Source organism: Pinus tabuliformis, chromosome 6, assembly GCF_031772625.1.
Source record: "Pinus tabuliformis cultivar Carrire ecotype Pingquan chromosome 6, CPIR1, whole genome shotgun sequence".
NCBI classification, from domain to species: domain Eukaryota; kingdom Viridiplantae; phylum Streptophyta; class Pinopsida; order Pinales; family Pinaceae; genus Pinus; species Pinus tabuliformis.
Genome location: NC_142292.1, coordinates 1,255,231,116 through 1,255,252,406, shown reverse-complemented (window position 1 = coordinate 1,255,252,406; position 21,291 = coordinate 1,255,231,116). Strand labels below are relative to the sequence as shown.

The 21,291-nt window shown below is 38.9% G+C and overlaps 1 protein-coding gene across 1 annotated transcript in view; it reads left to right on the top strand.

The window, feature by feature from the left end:
- The window catches only part of LOC149263212 (glycerophosphodiester phosphodiesterase GDPD6-like), a 251,388-nt gene that overhangs the window by 215,698 nt on the left and 14,399 nt on the right, over window positions 1-21,291 (top strand). The gene's annotated exons all lie outside the window — the stretch shown is intronic.

Genomic DNA, 21,291 nt, shown 5'->3' with positions numbered 1-21,291 from the left:
AAAACGGATTTCTTTCTTTTCTCCTGATAGTAACGTTAATATGAGAATAGAATAGATGAAGAGATTCTGTAACTATTTGTGGATTTTTTTTCCAAGTTAATATTTTCCTTACATTTACTTGTTATTTAACTTGCTACATCATGATCATAATCCTGCAGTTCTAACTATTTCTTTCGTTTTACATTTCAATGTTGTCTCTTGCCTATCCTCCTATTCCATCTTGGACTGCTGTAGCACACAGTGTCTAACATACCATTTTCATTCATAATCATTGAGCCAGCAAAATAGGTTACTTTCTTTTCCTTGTGGATAGTAAGGTTAATAAGAGATAGGATTAGATGAAGAGAGTCTGGAACTATTTGTGGATGTCTTTTCTAAGCTATTTACATTTTTCTTACAATTACTTGTTCTTTAGCCTGCTAGATCATAATCACAATACCGCAGTTCGAACTACTTCTTTGTGTCATTTTATATTTGAATGCTGTTGTTTATTGCCTATTATCTTATTCTGTTTTGGACTACTGTAGCACAGTGTCAAACGTGCCATTTTCATTTTTCAACATTAAAGATATTCCTTCAATGAATATCTTTAATCCATTAACATTCATTTTACTTTTCTAAACATGCATTTTCAGGTTTCCTTTTCTTGTTATCTTTTTCTGTCCATGTTGTGGTCAGATCTCAGATATCAAGTTTTGATCCAGAATGGACCACTATAGTATTTGTCATCCATCTTGATTCTTTCAGAGTGGAAAAAGTGGAGGAATCTGTAATGTCCCTTTTCGAGAATAGGGGACAGGAGTGTTAAATTGCAACGAAACTCTGCAACTACTTTGTAAATTATTGAAAACTAGGCAACTGAAAACTGAAACCAAATTTACTTTCACCAAGATACAAAGTTTCTTGACAAATTAGAAGCAGTGGAATAAAAACAGCAGAGATAAAAAAACACATCACACAAATTGACACGTTTGTTTACTCAGGAAACCCAACAGGGAAAACCTGCGCCTTTGTTGTGGTATTTTATTGATTGTTCTTGAGCAATTGATCTATTACAAGGCAATCTGTCTCTGAGAAAGCATTTTGCTTCTTCTCACTAATCTCAACTAATACAATTGATCTTGTCTTGCCTTGATCACTGCTTGACCTTGGCCCTGTAGTACACAACTATTCCCCTGCTGAATCCTTGACTTGCCCCTGTAATCCTTTGATCGTGCTTCTTGATCTTTACACACTAGGAGCTCCTATTTCTATGCGCACTAGGTCACTATTTCCTAACGCACGGGAGGCTCCTAAAACCTAGCGCAAATCCTCCTATTATCTTGCGCACTTGTGGTCTCCTATTTCTTGGGACACAAATTCTCAACTCTGTGCAAATCTCCTAAATCCTAGTGCACTTGTGATCTCCTATTTCTTAGGACACAGGCTCTGCGCTTTCCACAATCAAAGATCCTCTCACAAACTTGTAAACAAACTTATGAATTCCTGTGCCTTCGTCCTCCTCTTTATATACTCAATTTGAACATGCAAAGAGGCCCAGTTCTATTTTAGAAGTTGAGTTTTGATTAAGAGCTAACTGAGGGTTCTTCTTGTCCTTTCTCCAAGCAACAATGGAGTTCTTAACCCATTCCTTTCTCCAATCAACATTGGAGACTAACTCATTCTTCCTTCTAACTCACTCTAACTGAACTTGTCACTGCCACCTTGTTCTGTAGTCAAATTGATGAAGACTCCAGAAGCTTCAACGTTACAAATGCTAACTTGATGATTATTCTAGTAAACTAGAAATAAACTCATCCTAATTGAAGTCTAACTCATGAGCTCGCACTCATGCTCAAGAAAGACAAACCAAAGTCTTCATTGGCTAGGCACAAGCCAAAAGACCTTTACTCACTACATTTTCAACAAGGAGAAAATTAATTTGATTATTTAATGTCATCTGAAAAGTGATAGTGAGAAATTGAATTAAAAAGGGGACTATTAAGTGATTCTTGATCTAATCAAGAAATAAAATCTATTAAGTTACTTTATTAATAAAAAGTGATCCATGGTATTTAAACAACCCATAGTATTTGGATCGGGAAAATTACAAATAGAAAGATGGGAATTCATTTAGGGGTAAGATTGGATGATTTGGTTAATTGATTTTGTGGGATCATTGAGCTTTGTGTGAGGATTTGAAACCCTAAGGGTGGATCTTCTTCAGGGGTGAAACTATCCCACTTAGGGATGTTAAAATTGGCAACTAGGACCAAATTCCACATTGGACAGCTCCTTTGGGGAAGATAATTATGGCATTAAATTCCTCTTTTCGAGAGGACCAAAAATGACCTAATGATCATCAAATTTGATTGAGGAGTGCAATTTTGAATTTATGACTCTCTCTTGTAAAATTAACAAGGTCAGCGTCATCTATATGTCAGCTCAATAAGCCCAAAAGTCACATCTCTTCAACCCCATCGAATTGTATATATAGAGGAGCCTTCTCCCTCATTTTAGACACATCTATCTCACGACTCCTCTCTGAAATAGTCGCAGGTGATCCTCAACAAAGGTAGAAGGGTTTGTGTTGATTTGGGGCAACATCGGATGTGCTCTAGCCATGAAAACTGGTGGAGAGACTAAAGCACATGAGATCTCCAAGAATTAGAAATGGTTTGGATAGATTGTACCTGGTTTGGGAGATATTAAAATAATTAATATTTTTAATGGAGTTCCTAAGTCTAAACTTGGGAAAAATAAAATATTAATGGGTATTAATATAAAACTGGGTTAGAAGGTTCCAAAAGTCATGGATCAAGCCAAATCTAATCTTAGCCGTTGATTAGAGATTTAATCTCGGTCGTTGAAGGACCAACGAGAAAAGTATAAGAAGAGGCTTGAGGGTCAGTTGGAGGATACACCAGAGTGATCAATCATTCATTTTGCTAGAGCGGGGTTGCTAAGAAAAAGTGAATCAGTGATCAACAGCAAGGGGCAGTGAGTACTAGACAGAGAGGCAAAGACAAATACTAAGAGACCAACGCAGAAGCAGGGAGAGCGAGAGCAACAACCAGTTCAGGCCACGCAGAGCTAAGCAGAGACAGCGCAGAGGCCAAAGGGACTACGTCATCCATGCAGAGGATGTTGGAGAGACGCAGAGGGTCCCAGAGGCTGCGCAGTGCCTCAAAGGGCTGACACAGAGGGTCCTGGGGCTAAATAGAGGCCAGAAGGGCTAGCGCTGAGCTTCAGTTGTGCCGGAGAGGGTTTCGTTGGATAGGTTTTTTGAATACCTGTTTCTGAATATAGAGGCATTGTTGCCATGTATTTTTTTCTCTATCGGGTGAGCCGGTTAGGCACCCAATTGTACTCAAGGAAATATTGCATAATAAACCCTCAAAATAGTTGCACCGGTTTTCTTGCATTGGGTTTTTCCGGGGACATATGTCCAAAAATAACGGTGTCACTTGTGTGCTTGTTTTCTTTCAGTTGATGATTTATAGATGTTGTGACTATATTGTGTTTATTTAGGTATTTAAATGTTTTAAATAACTTGTTCATAATTTACAAGTAGAAGAAATAAACCAGTAGAATACAGATTAATTTTCTAACGGATAGACTTAGAAAATTTAACATGGTACCAGAGCATGGTTGCAGATCACAGGAGAGCTGAAGGCATCAGCTAAGCATAGCATTTGCAACAGAATCAGTTGTCCAGAGTGACAGTAGTTGATCCTTGCAGAAGCAACAGAGGAAGGGTTGACGTAGAGGGACTGCATCATCAGTCTAGGCTAGAGAGAGGCCAGCGCAGAGGCTGAGGAGGGCAGAGAGAGGCTCACGCAGAGACCAAGAGGGTTGACGCAGTGGCTAAGGGAGCTATTTTTGCTGTAGCTGGGATTGCGTAGAGCCTAGAGGCTCAGTCCTTTAGTTGTTGGGGCGAAGGAAGCTATGGGAAGTTTGCGGGAGCGAAGCTGGTGGGCTACTATGGTCAGAACAATACCTAACAGGGCAAGACCAAGGTAGAGGAAGTTGTTGCCGAGGCGGATTTCTAGCCAAGGAATCCGAATCAGTGTTGCAGTTGCACAGACGATTGGAGAGGGGCAACTTGACGGTTGGCAGAAGGATTTCCAGGAGGGAAATCAGGACTCAGAGGAAGTCCAAAAGAGAAATTCTAGACGGGAAGTAGAGAGACTCAGAGGAGTCGAACCGAGAACTTCCAGACGAGAAGTAGAGAGACTCAACAGGAGTCGAAGCGAGAACTTCCAGGCGGGAAGTAGAGAGACTCGGAGGAGTTGGCAGAGAAGAGAAAAGTTGAGAGATCAGGACAGGTTGGATGGAGCGTCCAACTTTGTGGTCTGGAAGGCCAGGATCTTGTCCATTCTAGACAAACATCATATCACAGGCTTCACCTTGAGAGTAATGGCTATCCTTGTTTACCCGGTAGCTAATGAAAGGTACGAGCAGGCAATGGCTAAGGCAAAGTGCATCATCCTTGATGGGGTCAAGGATCATGTGGTTCCACATATTGCCGAGAAGGAAACGACAAAGGATATGTGAGACACTTTGAAGACATTGTACCAGCATACTTTTGTGCAGAGGAAGATGCTCCTAGAGAATAAGCTAAGGTCATACCAGATGCAGAAGGGAAAGCAGATAGATGTCTTCCTCAGTCAGTTGAAGAGATCCGTGACCAACTAACTTCCTTAGGGGCCACGCTGGATCAGGAGTTGATGGTGATGACCGCACTTAACGCAGTCTCCGAGGAATGGGAGACATTTGTCCAGAGCATACTGGGCAGGGCAAGTCTTCCAGATTGGGAAGAACTGTGGGCGGCTCTTCGTCAAGAAGAGATCAGATGGTTGACCAAGACGGGGAGTAGCAGCAAAAGGGTCAAGATCAAGAAGGAAGAGGAAGAGGATGCGGCTCTAGCATCTATGGGAAAGCAAAAGAAGGGGAAGAAGAAGGACCTCTCCAAGATCAAGTGCTTCCATTGTGGGGAACTAGGTCACTGTGCGAACCAGTGTCCGAGGAAGAAGAGTAAGGGAGAGGCTTCTAACTCAAAGGCAGCGCCAGCGAGGGTGGAGAAAGAAGTCGAGGAGGATGACAATTGTGCCATGAGTGCTGATGTGCCACTTGAGAAGAAGTAGGGAGACATCGAGTTGTAGTCAAGAGGACTACAAGCGATGAGGGGCAGGATCCTTGAGGTACCCAACCTCTTAGATTATACCTTGCCACGGGAGCCCCGAAGAGGAGTAGCAGGACTGGCGGATGTCGGTAGAGATGGATGCGGATGAAGTGGCAGAGAGTGCTACAGTGTAGGAGTCCCCAAGCAGCGAGGCTAGAAGGTTGCAACAGAGCGAGGGGCACGAGAGTGTTGCAACGATGCAGGATGGCACAAAGGGGTGTGCAACGGTGCGAGATGCAGGGAGGTGTTGCAAGAGCGAAGAGGTCAGTAGAGGGAGCACTTGTTAGCGGCAGAGGGAGCTTCATCATCGAGAGTGTTTCTAGCCTAACAGGGATGTCAAAAGTTGGGTGGATTAGTTACTTACTTCTCAGTAACTGAGTTGCAGTGCGGTGGCAGTATGCAATAGCACGATGCAACATGATGAGAGGGGGATGCAGTGCAGATGCAGTGTTGGGAGTATGGACCAACAACAACACAGATGCAGAGGGAGTTGTCGTACAGATGCAACAGTGGCAGTGGCAGGGCCATGGGTAGCAGTACAGGATGCAGCAGTGCAGAGGATGTTGGGCGGGGAGGCCTAGCATCAACACAGGTACCGGTGCCAAATAATCAGTGTGATGCTCAGTGAGGAGTATTACTAGAGCACAATCCTCGCTAAGAGGGAGTGTTGATTTGGGGTAGCATCGGATGTGCTCTAGCCATGAAAATTGGTGGAGAAGCTAAAGCGCATGAGATCTCCAAGACCCAAAAATGGTTTGGACAGATTGTACCTGGTTTGGGAGATAGTAAAATAATTAATATTTTTAATGGAGCTCCTAAGTCTAAATTTAGGAAAAATAAAATAGTAATGGGTATTAATATAAAACTAGGTTAGAAAGTTCCAAAAATCATGGATCAAACCAAATCTAATCTTAGCCGTTGATTAGAGATTTAATCTCGGTCGTTGAAGGACCAACGAGAAAAGTATAAGAAGAGGCTTGAGGGTCAGTTGGAGGATACACCAGAGTGATCAGTGATTCATTTTGCTAGAGCGGGGTTGATAAGCAAAAGTGAATTACTGATCAGCAACGAGGGGCAGTGAGTACTAGATAGAGAAGCAAAGACAGTATTGAGAGACCAACGCAAAAGCAGGGAGAGTGAGAGCAACAGCCAGTTCAGGCCATGCAGAGCCCAACAGAGACAGCGCAGAGGCCAGAGGGACTACGTCATCCATGCAGAGGCTGTTGGAGTGACGCAAAGGGTCCCAGAGGTTGTGCAGTGCCTCAGAGGGCTGACGCAGAGGCCAGAAGGGCCAGCGCTTAGCTTCAATTGTGTCGGAGAGGGTTTTGTGGGACAGGTTTTCTGAATACTTGTTTCTGAATATAGAGGTATTGTTGTTGTGTAGTTTTTCTCTGTCGGGTGAGCCGGTTAGGCACCCACTTGTACTCAAGGAAATACTGCATAATAAACCCTTAGAATAGTTGCACCAGTTTTCCCGCATTGGGTTTTTCCGGGGACGTTTGTCCAAAAATAACGGTGTCACTTGTGTGCTTTTTTTCTTTCAGTTGATGATCTGTAGATGTTGTGACTGTATTGTGTTTATTTCGGTATTTAAATGTTTTGAATAACTTGTTCAAAATTTACAAGTAGAAGAAATAAACCAGCAAAATACATATTAATTTCTAATGGATAGGCTTAGAAAATTCAATAGTTTGGACATCATCTTTTGTGGGCTATGTTCCTCTAGTAGGAGGCTGAGGTAGTTTGGGCTATCATAGATATGTTCTGGGCCAGAATATCATTCTTTTGGACCAGCTATTTACCTAAAGACAATGACATTGAATCTTCAAATTGGCAAGTCAATTTTGACCTTGATATATTGTACTCTCTCTCTGCTGAACATTTGATATTAATAATAAGAAGATTTGATCAAGGGTTTTCCCCATCTTGGGATTTTTCCCTGGCTTGTGCCATATTCATGTGTCCTCTTGTCTTGACTTGTCCTCTGTATTATGTTCTTGCCTCAATGTGATAATATTTGTTGTGATTACTTCTAATAGAACTGGATTGATGAAGGGGCTATATGAAAAATTGAAGTAATTTTCCTTAGCAAGAACATGTTAATCAAAATTTAACATGGTATCAGAACTAGGTGAGGTCAAGCCCAAACAAGAGTTAGATCGATCACTAATTCTGTGTGTGCTCCTTTCTCGTCAAGATCAGTTTTGATGACCGATTTTCTGAGGCTCGGATGGTTTAGTTCGAAGTCAAATTTCGCTTATGATCTATGGCATCTTCACCAAATCTGCACGGCTTGGTATAGGGGCCTATCCTCACATAACAGAAATTATTAATTTTGTATGACATGGATGGCACAAGATCTTTCTATGACATCTCTGTTATGACCATGAACGAAAATAATTTGTGATACCTCTCTGAAATATCCTCGGCCCCTGTGGAGATCAAGCAACATCAGACGAGACGGTTTGTGGGAATTTTACTTACACTTGTTTCTGTTCTGTTGTAGCTCGTTTGTTTATTACAAGAAGGAAGTCTCAGCCCTCTAGGGCATCATTGTCTAAAGCAAATGCCTATTACTTTTAGCCAGCAGATATTGAGGTAATGGCCTGGCTTTGATGTCCTGGTATGTATGCTGCAGCGGTCGCATAGTGCGGACTCCATTGTTCCTATCAATAAACATTGTTAACAAAGTGTTCTACAGTTAGAGCATATACAACTCTGAATCCATGCAGTTGTAGGCTTTCGTTAAAGTTGAATGTCAACTGTACAATTTTACCAATACAACCCTCATTTATCAATCCATTCATTTGATCTTTTAGTATCCAGGTATCATAGCCTCATTTGACAGTTCAGATTGGAAAACTTATATCTGGAAGGGTACTATAGGTTAGGACTACAAGAGACTCAAAATCAGCAGAGGAATTTTTTTTAATTGCTTCCTGCAAGTTTATTAAGCCCTCATTAGGCATCAATTTGATGCCATTATAACAAGAAATTTCTTGCAGATCCGTGATGGTGCTTATCATATGATCTGGGCTGAAAACTATAATATGAAATAAGAAGGTTAGGTCACCTGATCTTGCATGCAGCCCTATTCTTGGAAATCGATGCTTACATCTGCGACAGGAAGGAACATAATGCTTAAAAGGTCTTGACTCCTTGAAGGAGCTTATGTTCTAGGGTTCGGTCATATAATTGTTCAATACCAGCAAAGATCATTTCAGCAGTTCGATCTTCCTTTTAAGCCCTAAGCCTTATCCTCTGAAGTCTTAGGCTCCCTTTCTGGAAGGTGTATTTTTATCTCTGCAGCTTCTTGTCATGAAGAAGCAAATTTGAAGACCATGACCTTATTTCTAGAGATCTGATGTTCAACTTCATGAGGCACATGTGAAGTCAATTAGAATCTGGATTGCCTGAGCATAACTACAGACCTGTGATAATTGTAAAAAAAATCAAAAGGTGGATGATCTGCTAAAAATATTTGGCCTAAATCCTCAGTAATACATATACAAAGTCACATGCCTAAAGCAAAGCCGACTATACATGTTTGAGACCTCTATATGAGTCAACATACAAGGGTTATTTTGAAGCGTCTGAAATCTACAACAAGGTGGATTTTGTCATTCAAACCTACAGAGGTATGGTTCATTCTACTTAAAGTTTTGTAGCCATCAATCATACAGTGTTTGTTTGGAATCTGGATCACACTAAAGTGAAAGTCCTGAGTATAAACCTCCAGCAAATGAGTTTTGTTGTAAGTTGTATTGAAGCAGCAGTAAATAGGTCTCCAAACACATATTTTGGCATTTATAATCTTCAAGTATTATCTGATCCTGTTTATTATAGAAATAAGAAGTTGAATATTTGGTTTTGTCAAAATTGAAATGTCCATTTAAGAATCTCGCTCTGTAGCATTTCTCCTTGTAAGATGAAATATTACCAGAGATAGAGGCACAGAGTAGTAGCATATATTCTCAAGGCATCAATTGATCTACAGAGATACTGTATCAAGTCATAACGGGGCATCTGCATATCAAGGAAGTCATCTACAGGCAGAGGCAGTAGCTTTCTTTTGCAGTAGTATATAAGATATCCAATCTAACAAACATTTTGTCAAGTACCATCATTATTACATTTTGCAATCATAAAATGAGCTTGACTTACTTAGGTGCAAGTGCTTCTATACTTCTATTGAAATTTTTCAGAGCATGTGAGAGAGTTCACCTGTGGATTGCTGAGGTTTGGTTTGATATCATATCATCTCAAAGATGAGGAGCAGATTGATGAAAGCTTGGATGTCCAATTGAAGCAAAAATCCATAAGGAGCTATATGGATGACTTTGGCAAAGGAACAATGACAGGAAAAGTAGCAAGTTGCAGATAGCTCGATGATTATGATTTTGGCAAGTCACTTTCCCTATATTTAACAGGAGTTATGGACTAGCCATGTTGGTTGGATTGTAAGGACGCAACTATTGCCAATATTTGATTAATGACCTCTCGTTTATCAACATAAGAGGGAGTTGAATTTTGAAGTCAAGATGGAAGACCTAGCATTGATACACTATTCCCTGCACTTAAAGGTCCAATGGAAAAGCTGATGGTCTGCATATGTATATCTTATAGGATCCACGGTGTTCTTGATCAACTCCCTATCAGTCATATGTCTAGCTATAAAAACTCGATTGAAATATCTCTGTGATTCTATTATCTATAATTTGAAGTACATTGTTGGAATCTAAGATTCCATATTCTGATGCTATCTTGATTGACAGTGTGATGGATGGAAAGAGCACATCTAGAGCTTTATCTCTTGATTTGGTCGCTCTAGAAGCACTATTGAGGCTGGATCATTGTTACTTGGGAGCGGGAGCAAAAGCGGGGAGCAGGAGCGACATTTTCAAAAACTCCCAGTTTGGGAGCGAATCCCCGAGCAATTTATATATATATATATATATATATATATATATATATATATATATATTTTATATTTTCTATATTTTGATACATATATGTCAACAAAAACATGTAGAAGGATGAATTAGATATAAAAAAACGTAGATTGATCATTGAACCATATAACATCAATCACCTAGAAGTTATAATCTTCATCAACCACGTCTGTTGACCTCTACTGGTCAACTACCCATGCAGTGCACCCCGTTTTTCTTGACAGAAAGAAGCAACACCTGACCAGCATGTCCGTGCCATCCTGCCATCATCAGCAGTTTGATCTTTTTGATTGTAAACCCAGTCTGCATGTATTAACTGTAAATAATCTTAGCAGACATGAAGTCATGTATGTAATTTGCCTAGGTGGACCTAACTTTCTGATGATAATCTACGTCCCGGAAGGTTTTTTGTCTCACCGATCCACAGATCGGCAAAGTTTTCCTTCAAACCTGACCCCAAAGCCGGGATTGATTTTGTCATTAGAACTTTAGGAGAATCCTAGTGTGTTGATCTGCTAGATTATCGTTGTGTCGCAGAGCTGGGTGTTTTGTGAGGGTCTGTATTAAATGGGTTTGTCCCTTAAGATGTAATTTTCTAAAAGTCATGATGTAATGTGTCCTGAGGGTCGAGAAATGTTTTAAATCCCCTCATGAGTCCTAAGTCCTAGGCCCTAGGTGATGTTTCCGAAGGTTTAGTTCAGTGATCCATTTTAAAATGAATTAAAAAATTAAAAAATGAATAAAAATAATAAAATAATGAAAAATAACAAAAAAATTAAAAAATCAAGCAAAAACCCTAACTAATAAAATAATAATATTTTAAGTTAATAAATCGACGGATGAGATCAAGAGATGTCTTGATCCTCATCAACGGTCGAGATCATTTCTACATGGATCACTTGAACTAGCCGTTAGGATCATTTCCTTTATATAGGGTCTTAGGGGGTCATTTCAAAACATTCGATCTGTGAGTCAAAGACTGAAGAAGCTCTCTTGTAAATTTGTTTCTGGTTAATAAAGAAGACTTTGGGGTCCATATCCTGCTGGTGTTACTCTCTTGAAATGCTGTGAGATTGTTTTGATTTTCTGCATATGTTATTTTCAGCTGTTAATAACAGCTTTTGTAGAGTATTGTGGGTACAGGTATCTTGCTCACTTGCTAGGGTTTGGGTGCTGTTAGGGTTTCTGAAGTAATGGCAGGTATCTCCATTACTTCCTGAGATCTAGCAGCATTCTTGCCCTCTTTACTGATGGTTGTTTCTGAGCTGTGCAGAAAACCCCTTGCTGAAGAAGTTTCGGTGGGCGTTAGGGGAAGCTCTCGGCTGAACCAGCCAACTCCCACAAGCATTTTCTGCTGAGCCCAGTGGATTTGATCCTGGGTCTATCTTTCGGTTTTATTTTTCTGATCTGCATGAGAGAATTTCTGAAGTTTTTTTCACAGTGACAATCTGAAATTTCTTTTCTTTCAAGTATTCCTGTGCTTACTGCTGAAATCTGGCTGTTAAGGGGCCAAATCTGTACATTAATTTTCTGATCTAGGGTTTCATTTTTTTTGCTTAGGTCAGGTTTATTTAGGGTTTTGATTTTATGATTTTTGGGTGATTTCAGGTGGCAGAAGCAAACACATGTCAAATAATGATCTGAGGGCCACGCAGCAGAGTATTTACCGCCATTGAATCCAGCGACAGTGAAAGGCACGAGATAGGAGCTCTACTCAGATCACAGCATTTGCGTATTTCCTTAATCTGATCAGCACCCTTAAATCGATTTGAAAACCAGTCACTGGGCAAGTAATATCAGATATATGACGCAGAAATCGTTAGGAAAAGGGCGTGTTTTGGAGAAGCCTTCCACGTGATCCTATCAGGCTTAAATCGACTTTCCTCCTGCTGCCGTTTCCAACCTGCGTCAAGTATAGACCTGCAAACACCAAATAAAATTCGATCTTGGGTTTTGATACATGATTCGGTAACTGGAAGCTTCAAAACTGTCTCAACGCATAAGATTTTTTGGATTCACGCCATTCTCTGGTTGACTTGCGTAAGCCAAGGAAATCTGTAAATGATTCAAGTCAAATCTATTCTATATCGAATTTATTTACTGCAGAAATTTTCTCAGGTAATGACTGCAAATATCGAGCCAAGTAATTTCTGCGTAAATCTTAGATCGATTTTCATTTGCTGCCGTCAAACTGTAAAAAGGAAAAATTTCTAAGTTTCGAGGCTGGGTTTCTTTCCTCCGGCGGCAGAGAGATAGTCGTTCAGTGGTTTCGGTCTACGTAGCAGGTAAGTCGCCCTTTTTTTTGTGGTCACATACGTATCTTTAGGGTTTAGTCGTTTTCGATTTTTCAAATTTTGATATCCATGCGTAATAGCGTTTATTCATAGTTAGCATAGATTTTTTTTTATTTTGTTATAGTTACGATTTTAAATTTTTAGATTTTAATTTATTTTCTTTAGATTCTAGTTTTAGGTTTATAGTTTAATTCGTAGATTTTCTTATTAAAGTTTTAGATTTATTTTTAGTGAAGTGTCATTTTATTTTGCTTTAAAATAAAAAAATAAAAAGGATTTACGTTTAGTTTAGTTTTCGTTAGATTTAGATTGTAATTTAGATGTTAGCGTAGTTTAAATTTCTTTTAGTTTTGGCTTTCTTTAAAATTTAATAAAAACAAATAAAAATGTTAGTTAGTGTTTTGGTTTAGAATTTGTTAAGTTTTATTTTTAATCTAGTGACATTTTTATTTTATGTTTAAAATAGATTAAAGTTTTATGGTTTTATAGATTTTTTTAATTTTCATTTTTAAAAAATAAAAAATAGAAAAAAATAATTTAGGCTTAGTTTTATTTTTTTAGTTTTAGATTAACTTTTAGATTTCTATTCTTAGATTTTATTTTAAAAAAAAAAAAAAAATTCGAAAAAATATAAAAATTTCGTGGAAAATTTATTTTTGCCAGATTCAGTTGTTTTCATGTTATATCTTTCATGCTGAATTTTCAAGTCGAGATGCGAAATTGATATCTGGTTAATGGTTTATGATTCGTGGTGGTTTAGAGCATTCATTTTTTTGGTTGCTGGATATCGTTTTGGTCATTCTAAGAGCATTGTGATTTAGCTGATGATAAATGATTGCTATTCATGGTTCATGTTTCTATATCATTTAACAAGTAATCATTTTTACAACAATCTCTTAAGGCACTGGTCTGCTAAATTAATCAAATCCATTGTGTGTTTTTATATCGTATCTTGTGTCTCCCAACCAACTGGTCGACAGTTGGTCTCATCATCTCTCAGGGACTACCCCCCTTAGCCACGGGAGACAGGCTTAAACGGAGGGATCGGGGATCAGAGTGACAGCCCCCGGTCTGAGCGTTGTCGTGTCAATCTGCGCGAAAACAACGTCCACAAGTTAGTAACATACAACATATTGAGTCTCGTGAATCATGATTTATCAATCTTAAAGTTTCAACTTCAAGCTTTCAAAATTGAAAATTCAATATATAACATTTGTTGTCGCGCGGATTGGCACGACAACGCTCAGACCGGGGGCTGTCACTCTGATCCCCGATCCCTCCGTTTAAGCCTGTCTCCCGCGGCTAAGGGGGGTAGCCCTGTGAGATGATGAGGCCAACTGTCGACCAGTTGGCTGGGAGACACGAGATACGATTAAGATAAGCACTAAAATGATTTGATTAGTTAGCAGACCAGTGCCTTAAGAGATTGTTATTAAAATGATTACTTGTTAAATGATATAGAAAAATAAACCGTGACCAGCAATCATTTGTCATCAGCTAAATCACATGACCAAAACGATATCCAGCAACTGAAAACTTCGAAAAGATAAATGCTTAAAACCACCACGAGAATCGTAAATTATTAACCAGATATCAATTTCGTGTCTCGACTTGAAAATTTTAGATCTCAGCATGAAAGATAATAATTGAAAACAACTGAATCTGGCAAAAATAATTTTCCACGAAATTTTTATACTTTTTCAAAAAAAAATTATTTATTTTTTTTTAAATAAAATCTAAAAAAATGAAAACTAGAAATCTAACTAAAACAAATCAAAATCCTAACAAAACAAAATCGAAGTTTAACCAAGCCTAAAAATAGAAATTTTTATTTTTATTTTTATTTATCATTAAACGAAAAACCAAAAGAAAAATCTATATTAAAATTTATAAGTCTAAAACTTAAAAAAAAAAAATGTAAAACTAAATCTAAACCACTTTTACAAATAAATCTTTTTATTTTTATTATTTTTTAATTTTCATATGATAAAAATAAAAAAAGGAAAACGATTTGTTACAAAAATTAAAATCTACAGATTAAAATTTAACAAAAGTTGAATCTAAACGCTAATAAAAAAAACTATACAATTTTTTTTTTTAATTTAAAGCTAACTAAACTACGCTAACTCTACGACCATAATTAACATTTTTTGTTTTTTTATTAAATTAAAAAAGAAAAAAAACTAACCTACGCATATCTTAATAAACCAAAAACGCAGGCCTATGCATATCGAAAATGACAGAATGCTGAGCGATGAAAACGTTACCTGCGGCGATGAATCGACGTTACCTGATAGCCGCTGAAACGACGTGGCCCTGGCGTAAAACAAGACTGCGGAAAAACAAAACTTTGGAGGCACAGTTGATGGCAGACTGCAAAATTTCATAACCCAGCTACGGATCGACGGATTACCCCTGCTGCTGGCGTGGTTTACAGGTGATGGCGGCAATATGTGAATAGATCCGATGCCGAAGTCGTGATAGAGCCTGAGCCGCAGCTGGAAACTTAAACCGTCAGAGGATTTACGCTACACATTGCTGGTCTCCTGCTCATACTCGTTTCTTGCCTCAGAGATACTCAGAGCACGGTTTCAAAATATTGTTCCGAGGAGAGATGAAGTGATGTGGGATATTTCGCTTGGGCTTCGAACTTCCTGTGCAAGTAATCTCTTTTCACCAAAGTTCTGCGATCTTGCTAATAGGCATCGTTATCATCATATGTGGCCAAACAATATTTCTCCTCGGCCGGCGGAAATCATTCAGAGATTTGTTAATGGACGAATTGTACTGTTTGCGAGGTCGACAGAACAGTCCATCGTAACTTTTTTCTGATGCCCACGCTGAAGATTTTCAATAAATATGCAGAAAGAAGCTATGCTTGCAGATAGATAGCGTGTTTGGATCGATTCTGAGAATACACGCGTTTATCTCTGCACAGTAGATGTATTAAAGTGTGAAATAATGGCTCGGAAAAACTGGACAGCATATGTCAAAAAATATTTTTCTTCTCTGATGCCTGCAACCTGAAATGACGAACTCACCCAAAAATAATAAAAACCAAAATCAAAACCCTAAATAAACCTGACCTAAGCAAAACTAAAACTGAAACCCTAGATCAGAAAATTCTGAAACCCTAAGACAGTTGATTAATTTACAAATTTTTTGGCCCCTTCACAGCCAGATTCAACAAATAAGAACAGGAATATTTTAAAGAAATAAAGCCTTCAGATTTTCACTGTGAAGAACTTCAGAAAATCTCTCATGCAAATTTAAAAAAAAAAAAAAAAAAACCGAATGATAGACCCAGGATCAAATCCAACTGGGCTCAACACAAAATGCTTGCGGGAGTTGGCTGGTTCAGCCGAGAACTTCCCCGAACGCCCACAAAATTTCCTTCAATGATGTTTTCTGCACAGCTCAAAACAACTGTCAATAAAGAGGGCAAAAATGCTGCTAGATCTCAGGAAGTAATGGAGATACCTGCCATTACTTCAGAAACCCTAACAGCACCCAAACCCCAGCAAGTGAACAAGATACCTGTGCTCACAATACTCTACAAAAAGCTATTATTAACGGCTGAAAATAACATATGCAGAAAATGAAACAATCTCACAGCATTTTAAGAGAGTAACACCAGCAAGATATGAACCCCAAAGTCTTCTTTTATTAACCAGAAACAGATTTACAAGAGAGCTTCTTTAGTATCAGACTCACAGATCGAATGATCTGAAATGACCACCTAAGACCCTATATAAAGGAAATGATCCCAACGGCTAGTTCGAATGATCCATGTAGAAATGATCTCGACCGTTGATGAGGATCAAGACATCTCTTGATCTCATCCGTCGATTTATTCACTTAAATTTTTTAATTTTTTATTATTTATTATTTTATTTTATTTTTTAAATTTTTAAATTTTTTAAATTTTTTTTATTATTTTTTATTTATTTCATTTTTTTAATTTTTAAATTTTTAAATTTTTTATTATTTATTATTTTATTTTATTTAATTTTTAAATTTCTTAATTTTTATTTATTTTATTATTTTATTTCATTTTTTAAATGGATCATCGAACTAAGCCTTTGGAAACATCACCTAGGACCTAGGACTTAGGACTCACGAGGGGATTTAAAACATTTTCAACCCTCAAGACACATTTCATGATGAATTTTTACAATTTACATCTCAAGGGGACAAACCCACTTAATACAGACCCTCACAAAACACCCAGTTCTGCGACACAACTATAATCTAGCAGATCAACACACTAGGACTCTCCTAAAGTTCTAATGACAAAATCCATCCCGGCTTTGGGGTCAGGTTTGAAGGAAAACTCTGCCGATCCATGGATCGGTGAGACGAAAAACCTTCCGGGACGTAGATTACCACTAGAAAGTTAGGTCCACCTAGGCGATTCACATAAACGACTCATATCTGCTAAGATTATTTACAATTCATACATGCAGACTGGGTTTACAATCAAAATGATTAAGCTGCTGATGATTGCAGGCTGGCACGGACACGTAGATCAGGTGATGCCCCTTTCTGCCAAGAAAAGGGGGTGTACTGCATGGGTAGTTGACCAGTAGAGGTCAACAACATTCATCATCATTGATCACCAAAGTTGTACTTGTAAGCTAAGTTTAACCATTACAAGAAATAATATCTAACATGAAATGAAATGTTATAAAATGAATTATGAAATGAAATGAAACAACTTTCAGGAAGCATCATATTCATAATTCAGAATCATTACCAATGAGTTATAATTGCCAACTTCAAACTTCATACTTAAATTGTCATATATTGTTTACAAAAATATAATAATAAATATGAAAGAGTCAAGACTCAACAGTTATGAAAACTAATAGAGACTAGAAAAGACAAGTAAACTATAAATCTATTATCTACTACTTCATGTGGCCCTTACCACGAGAAGTGTCGATGTATGAGTAGGTCATGGTGGTCTTCTAGGAGTCTCCTCCCGCACAGACCGACGACCAGAACCAGAAGGCACATGCCCTCCACGTGAGGGTGTAGATGGAGGCGGCGACAGCAAAGGAACAAGACTTAGAACTCAAGCACTGCTACTGGATGGTGGAGGTGGCATGGTTATTGCTTCATCTTCCTCTCTCATAAATTCTGCTTCCAATTCTTCAAGATGTATAGTGCCATCCTCTAAATTATCATCCTCTGGGTGGTTGTCCCAAATTTTATATGTTGGATCCTCATAAGTCCGATCACAGTAATGACTCAACAACCTCAAGTTGTAGTGCACATAAACCAAGCTTTCTGCTCGGTTTTCATTGAGTCTGTTTCTTTTCACATTATGTATGAAGCTGTAGGTGCTCCAACACCTCTCTGCAAAAGAAGTATTTACAACCTGTGAGAGAACTTTTTTTGCCAATTTTGGCAAAAGTCCCTGGCCGCCATATGATTCCCACCATGTGAGAGCATCAAATCTGTCTCTATCTTCCATTGCATGAAAGGTACCAAACAAACTAGTGCAACTGAAGTATCTGCCTAATTCAAGACACACAGTAGCACATTCCTTCCTGTCAAGTATCAACTTTTCTAATGCTTGCAAATATCCTGTAGATACCTCTTCATCTATATGGGGTTTGACCCTAACCCCACCCCTTGGTGCAGGTTGGCCCAACCAAGATGCAGAGTAGTATTTTGGTGTAAGGATATTCACCAAGCAATGTAGTGGAACGTTAAGTTTATCCCACCTTATACACACACAATCGTGAATCAATTTATACAAGTTGCGATCATTTTTATGAATAATATCTTTTATTTGCCCCAACATGGTATCCATCTGCTCATACACCTCGCCAATCACTGGTTTATTTGTATCTGCAAACCGAATCATGTGATAAACAGACTTGGTGAAATCCAATACTTGCCTCACACTTGCCCAAAACATACCATCAAGAGCGGTCTCCTCCACCTATTCAAAACCTTGCCTATCAGCTACATTTGTAGCCCTTTCCTTTAATACTTGTCAGTGTGGACTTGATACCATGCTAGCCAATGACTCTCTTACCTTCAAAAGGCACCTGAAGGTGAGGTAATAGCTACCAAATCTAGTCCTCGCAATCTTCAACAACTCCAATCTTGAGTGGCTGCGGAAAAGGCCATGGGTATTGCTATGATTTGTAATAAATTTTATCATTTCTTTGCCTCTCTTGTACAAATCACCAATCCTTTTGTATTGTTCATTTTTGTTCTTAACAATATCATGCATCAAAAGGTTCACTGTGTGAACCAAACACCCAGACCAAAATATGTTGGGGTATTTATCCTCAATAATTGCTCCCGTTGCCTTACAATTAGGAGCATTATCAGTGATGACTTGGATGACATTGTATGGACCAATACGCTCAATTGTTTCAAGTAATGGTTCTGCAATGTTGATGCCGGTCTTGAACTTGTCTGAGTAATCATATGTTGAAAGAAAGATGGCACCACTAACAGACACAGCAAGAACACTTATCAATGGCTTGCCTTTTACATTTGTCCATCCATCAGATACAATGGACCCCCATGGTTAGTCCAAGAACTTGTCATTCTATTCAAAGAATGTGATATTTTTGCTTTTTCATGATCAATTCCAACGGTTCTAACCTTGTCATACCCAAGGCTCTTGTATCCTTTGGGGAAATCATTTATGGTAGAAACCATTTCGTGCCAATAAGGTGAGCGAAGAACATTAAATGGTATCCCACATGCATAGAAAAACCTGTAAACTTTTGAATCCACATCATTCCTACACCCTTCATCAAGGAAATCTGATATGCTTCTACGCCTTAAATTTGGGACCCTGTGCCTCCATATCCACTGCCTTGGGAGGATGTTGAAGGAGTTCTTTGTGATTGTGAGCTTGGTTCAAAGAAGCCCTTTGATTTTTTAGATTTGTATTGGGCTTCCTCCTCTTCCCTTATGTATTTGGCTCTATCTGCTGTTGACACACCTGTGCAAGTTTTGATTCCTATTTTTTTATCTCCATCCCATGGCCTTTTCCCGCAGAGGTGCTTTCTGGCATGGGTGTATGAACCTGTGTAATTATTGTTGCAATGGGGGCAATGAAATTTAGTGGTTCCACCCCCTTTCCCTGCTTCAGGCCTATTAACATATTTCCACAATGGGGTTTGGTCTTGTTTATTTTTTTGAGCTTCAACTGACTCATGTTCACTCTCCTCTAGCTCCTCCTCTTCGGGGCTTTCATCAAATCCATTATGATCCACTTCTTCATCCCCTTCTTCATTTTCAACCCTCCTTTTTCTACTCTCCAACACCATAATAACCAAAAAAGGAACCAAGAAGAAGAAAATGCCAAGAAATATAACCATGATGTTTGAAATTTGAAGTTTTGAATCTGCAAAAAAATGGAATGGGAATGGGAATGGGAAATAGAGAAAAAAAAATATTTATTTATTTAGGAATGAACATTAAAAAAAAAATTGCTAGAATAGAGTGTAGAGCCTACCTCTTTGGCCTCCAATCTCCCCTTGCAAGCTCTTCAATCTCCCCTTGCTCTCTTGCTCCTTGCTCCTTGCTCTCTCTTGCTCTCTTCTTGCTCCTCACTCTCTTGCTTTCACTCTCACTCTCACTCTCACTCTCACTCTCAAATGATGAAATGAATATGAGGGAGGGTCTATTTATATTCTCTCCCTCTCTCCCTCCCTCACTTTATTTTCATACACATCTTCTTTTTTTTAATTCTTATTGGCGATTTTTTTTTCCTGCCATCGCTCACCACCGCCGGGAGCGGTTGGGATCGATCACTCCCCGACTGCTCCCGTGTCGTAAAAATCGTTCCCAGAGCGACGGGAGTGACGCTCCCTCTGTTGAATCGAAAAAAAGCAGGGAGAGAGCACACTCCTGACCTGCTCCCGAGTTGCTCCTGCTCGGAGCGCGGATTGGGAGTGGGATCGAGAGGGGAGGGGAGGGGGGGCGCTCCCCCATAACACTAGGCTGGATGCATAAAGCAGTAAGCTGGGCTTACTATGAAGACATTTGAGTTAGCATTTTTGTGAGCTATTTGTGCACACCTTTGTTGTATATTGCAAAAGAAGATTCTGAGAATCTGATATTTCACATACCACTTTATATGGTACAGCAAAGGACATACCTGTTTTACATGATGAATAGGTTATCTAATAGGCATTGTGTACCTTGAAAAGACAAATTTGTTGATTTTGGGTAGCATCGGATGTGCTCTAGCTCCAAAATTTTGTGGAGGGGCTAGAACACATGAGATCTCCAAGACCTAGAAATCGTTTGGAGAAATTCCACCTGGATGAGGAGTTATTAAAACAATTAATATTTTTAATGGGTTCCTAAGTCTAAACTTAGGAAAATAAAAATATTAATGGGTATTAATAAAAATATGGGTGAGAAGCTTCTAAGAGACAAGGATCAAGTCTGTTTTAATATTAGCCGTTGATTAGGGACTTAATTTCGACCATTAATTCATCAACAGGAAATGTATAAGAGGAGGCTTGAGGGTCAGTTGGAGATACACCAAGTTGATCAATCAATTCAATTTTTCTAAGGCAGGGTTTGCTGAGAAAATCGAATAGGTGATCTGAGTTGCAGTGAGAGGGGCAGTAACAGAGAGTTGGATTGGAACGGAGTTTTGAGCCAACAAGTACCAGGCAGAGAGGCAGTGCAGAGGCCTATGCAGCCCAATAAGGGGCTTATGCAAAGTTGATGTAGGCCAAGAGGGTTCTTGCAGTGGCAGTGTGAGACAATCATTGGAAGTTCGAGATTTTGCTGGGAGTTTGATGTTTTGAGCCAGGAGGGTTGAAGTCGAAGCTCCTGAGAGCAAATCGATCCAGTAGAGAAGTGACGCAATCTCCCAGAGGCAAGATGC